Here is a 5,000-nt window from a genome sequence, read left to right on the forward strand (position 1 = left end):
CCTCCATACAAAAGTACCAAGTTCGGGTCGAGTGGTCGATGGACGTCGAAGGCGAAAATTTTTCATCATCGAAAATTTTTTCCAAAGTTGAAGCAAATGGGCCCTAGAGTATGAAAAGTGAAACCACGGATCGATTTGAGAAATAAAAATTTTTGTATGAGAAAGTCACCACTTGGGTACCTCCATACAAAAGTACCAAGTTCGGGTCGAGTGGTCGATGGACGTCGAAGGTGAAAATTTTTCATCATCGAAAATTTTTTCCAAAGTTGAAGCAAATGGGCCCTAGAGTATGAAAAGTGAAACCACGGATCGATTTGAGAAATTAAAATTTTTTGTATGGGAGGGCCCCTGCTAGAACATTTTTCCCAAGTGCGACCATTTTACCCAGTGAGTCAAAAAAAAATTTTTTTCACGGTGACTCAAAACTTCAATATTAGACTTCCCTGAGTATGAAAAGTGAAACGAAAATCATTTTTGAAAAGAAAAAAATTTTGTATGGGAGGGCCCCTGCTAGAACATTTTTACCAAGTGCGACCATTTTACCCGGTGAGTCAAAAAAAAATTTTTGTATGGGAGGGCCCCTGCTAGAACATTTTTCCCAAGTGCGTCGATTTTGGGTCGCCGACACAAGCTCGGGTCAAAAAAATTTTTTTTTCACGGTGACTCAAAACATCAATTTTAGACTCCCCTGAGTATGAAAAGTGAAACGAAAATCATTTTTGAGAAGAAAAAATTTTTGTATGGGAGGGCCCCTGCTAGAACATATTTCCCAAGTGCGTCGATTTTGGGTCGCCGACACAAGCTCGGGTCAAAAAAATTTTTTTTTCACGGTGACTCAAAACATCAATTTTAGACTCCCCTGAGTATGAAAAGTGAAACGAAAATCATTTTTGAGAAGAAAAAATTTTTGTATGGGAGGGCCCCTGCTAGAACATATTTCCCAAGTGCGTCGATTTTGGGTCGCCGACACAAGCTCGGGTCAAAAAAATTTTTTTTTCACGGTGACTCAAAACATCAATTTTAGACTCCCCTGAGTATGAAAAGTGAAACGAAAATCATTTTTGAGAAGAAAAAATTTTTGTATGGGAGGGCCCCTGCTAGAACATATTTCCCAAGTGCGTCGATTTTTGGGTCGCCGACACAAGCTCGGGTCAAAAAAATTTTTTTTTCTCGGTGACTCAAAACATCAATTTTAGACTCCCCTGAGTATGAAAAGTGAAACGAAAATCATTTTTGAGAAGAAAAAATTTTTGTATGGGAGGGCCCCTGCTAGAACATATTTCCCAAGTGCGTCGATTTTTGGGTCGCCGACACAAGCTCGGGTCAAAAAAATTTTTTTTTCTCGGTGACTCAAAACATCAATTTTAGACTCCCCTGAGTATGAAAAGTGAAACGAAAATCATTTTTGAGAAGAAAAAATTTTTGTATGGGAGGGCCCCTGCTAGAACATATTTCCCAAGTGCGTCGATTTTTGGGTCGCCGACACAAGCTCGGGTCAAAAAAATTTTTTTTTCTCGGTGACTCAAAACATCAATTTTAGACTCCCCTGAGTATGAAAAGTGAAACGAAAATCATTTTTGAGAAGAAAAAATTTTTGTATGGGAGGGCCCCTGCTAGAACATATTTCCCAAGTGCGTCGATTTTGGGTCGCCGACACAAGCTCGGGTCAAAAAAATTTTTTTTTCACGGTGACTCAAAACATCAATTTTAGACTCCCCTGAGTATGAAAAGTGAAACGAAAATCATTTTTGAGAAGAAAAAATTTTTGTATGGGAGGGCCCCTGCTAGAACATATTTCCCAAGTGCGTCGATTTTTGGGTCGCCGACACAAGCTCGGGTCAAAAAAATTTTTTTTTCTCGGTGACTCAAAACATCAATTTTAGACTCCCCTGAGTATGAAAAGTGAAACGAAAATCATTTTTGAGAAGAAAAAATTTTTGTATGGGAGGGCCCCTGCTAGAACATATTTCCCAAGTGCGTCGATTTTTGGGTCGCCGACACAAGCTCGGGTCAAAAAAATTTTTTTTTCTCGGTGACTCAAAACATCAATTTTAGACTCCCCTGAGTATGAAAAGTGAAACGAAAATCATTTTTGAGAAGAAAAAATTTTTGTATGGGAGGGCCCCTGCTAGAACATTTTTCCCAAGTGCGTCGATTTTGGGTCGCCGACACAAGCTCGGGTCAAAAAAATTTTTTTTTCTCGGTGACTCAAAACATCAATTTTAGACTCCCCTGAGTATGAAAAGTGAAACGAAAATCATTTTTGAGAAGAAAAAATTTTTGTATGGGAGGGCCCCTGCTAGAACATTTTTCCCAAGTGCGTCGATTTTGGGTCGCCGACACAAGCTCGGGTCAAAAAAATTTTTTTTTCTCGGTGACTCAAAACATCAATTTTAGACTCCCCTGAGTATGAAAAGTGAAACGAAAATCATTTTTGAGAAGAAAAAATTTTTGTATGGGAGGGCCCCTGCTAGAACATTTTTCCCAAGTGCGTCGATTTTGGGTCGCCGACACAAGCTCGGGTCAAAAAAATTTTTTTTTCTCGGTGACTCAAAACATCAATTTTAGACTCCCCTGAGTATGAAAAGTGAAACGAAAATCATTTTTGAGAAGAAAAAATTTTTGTATGGGAGGGCCCCTGCTAGAACATATTTCCCAAGTGCGTCGATTTTGGGTCGCCGACACAAGCTCGGGTCAAAAAAATTTTTTTTTCACGGTGACTCAAAACATCAATTTTAGACTCCCCTGAGTATGAAAAGTGAAACGAAAATCATTTTTGAGAAGAAAAAATTTTTGTATGGGAGGGCCCCTGCTAGAACATATTTCCCAAGTGCGTCGATTTTTGGGTCGCCGACACAAGCTCGGGTCAAAAAAATTTTTTTTTCTCGGTGACTCAAAACATCAATTTTAGACTCCCCTGAGTATGAAAAGTGAAACGAAAATCATTTTTGAGAAGAAAAAATTTTTGTATGGGAGGGCCCCTGCTAGAACATATTTCCCAAGTGCGTCGATTTTGGGTCGCCGACACAAGCTCGGGTCAAAAAAATTTTTTTTTCACGGTGACTCAAAACATCAATTTTAGACTCCCCTGAGTATGAAAAGTGAAACGAAAATCATTTTTGAGAAGAAAAAATTTTTGTATGGGAGGGCCCCTGCTAGAACATATTTCCCAAGTGCGTCGATTTTTGGGTCGCCGACACAAGCTCGGGTCAAAAAAATTTTTTTTTCTCGGTGACTCAAAACATCAATTTTAGACTCCCCTGAGTATGAAAAGTGAAACGAAAATCATTTTTGAGAAGAAAAAATTTTTGTATGGGAGGGCCCCTGCTAGAACATATTTCCCAAGTGCGTCGATTTTTGGGTCGCCGACACAAGCTCGGGTCAAAAAAATTTTTTTTTCTCGGTGACTCAAAACATCAATTTTAGACTCCCCTGAGTATGAAAAGTGAAACGAAAATCATTTTTGAGAAGAAAAAATTTTTGTATGGGAGGGCCCCTGCTAGAACATATTTCCCAAGTGCGTCGATTTTTGGGTCGCCGACACAAGCTCGGGTCAAAAAAATTTTTTTTTCTCGGTGACTCAAAACATCAATTTTAGACTCCCCTGAGTATGAAAAGTGAAACGAAAATCATTTTTGAGAAGAAAAAATTTTTGTATGGGAGGGCCCCTGCTAGAACATATTTCCCAAGTGCGTCGATTTTGGGTCGCCGACACAAGCTCGGGTCAAAAAAATTTTTTTTTCACGGTGACTCAAAACATCAATTTTAGACTCCCCTGAGTATGAAAAGTGAAACGAAAATCATTTTTGAGAAGAAAAAATTTTTGTATGGGAGGGCCCCTGCTAGAACATATTTCCCAAGTGCGTCGATTTTTGGGTCGCCGACACAAGCTCGGGTCAAAAAAATTTTTTTTTCTCGGTGACTCAAAACATCAATTTTAGACTCCCCTGAGTATGAAAAGTGAAACGAAAATCATTTTTGAGAAGAAAAAATTTTTGTATGGGAGGGCCCCTGCTAGAACATATTTCCCAAGTGCGTCGATTTTTGGGTCGCCGACACAAGCTCGGGTCAAAAAAATTTTTTTTTCTCGGTGACTCAAAACATCAATTTTAGACTCCCCTGAGTATGAAAAGTGAAACGAAAATCATTTTTGAGAAGAAAAAATTTTTGTATGGGAGGGCCCCTGCTAGAACATTTTTCCCAAGTGCGTCGATTTTGGGTCGCCGACACAAGCTCGGGTCAAAAAAATTTTTTTTTCTCGGTGACTCAAAACATCAATTTTAGACTCCCCTGAGTATGAAAAGTGAAACGAAAATCATTTTTGAGAAGAAAAAATTTTTGTATGGGAGGGCCCCTGCTAGAACATTTTTCCCAAGTGCGTCGATTTTGGGTCGCCGACACAAGCTCGGGTCAAAAAAATTTTTTTTTCTCGGTGACTCAAAACATCAATTTTAGACTCCCCTGAGTATGAAAAGTGAAACGAAAATCATTTTTGAGAAGAAAAAATTTTTGTATGGGAGGGCCCCTGCTAGAACATTTTTCCCAAGTGCGTCGATTTTGGGTCGCCGACACAAGCTCGGGTCAAAAAAATTTTTTTTTCTCGGTGACTCAAAACATCAATTTTAGACTCCCCTGAGTATGAAAAGTGAAACGAAAATCATTTTTGAGAAGAAAAAATTTTTGTATGGGAGGGCCCCTGCTAGAACATTTTTCCCAAGTGCGTCGATTTTGGGTCGCCGACACAAGCTCGGGTCAAAAAAATTTTTTTTTCTCGGTGACTCAAAACATCAATTTTAGACTCCCCTGAGTATGAAAAGTGAAACGAAAATCATTTTTGAGAAGAAAAAATTTTTGTATGGGAGGGCCCCTGCTAGAACATTTTTCCCAAGTGCGTCGATTTTGGGTCGCCGACACAAGCTCGGGTCAAAAAAATTTTTTTTTCACGGTGACTCAAAACATCAATTTTAGACTCCCCTGAGTATGAAAAGTGAAACGAAAAT

This window comes from Anopheles moucheti (genome assembly GCF_943734755.1).
Source record: "Anopheles moucheti chromosome X unlocalized genomic scaffold, idAnoMoucSN_F20_07 X_unloc_24, whole genome shotgun sequence".
In the NCBI taxonomy this organism is placed as follows: Eukaryota; Metazoa; Arthropoda; class Insecta; order Diptera; family Culicidae; genus Anopheles; species Anopheles moucheti.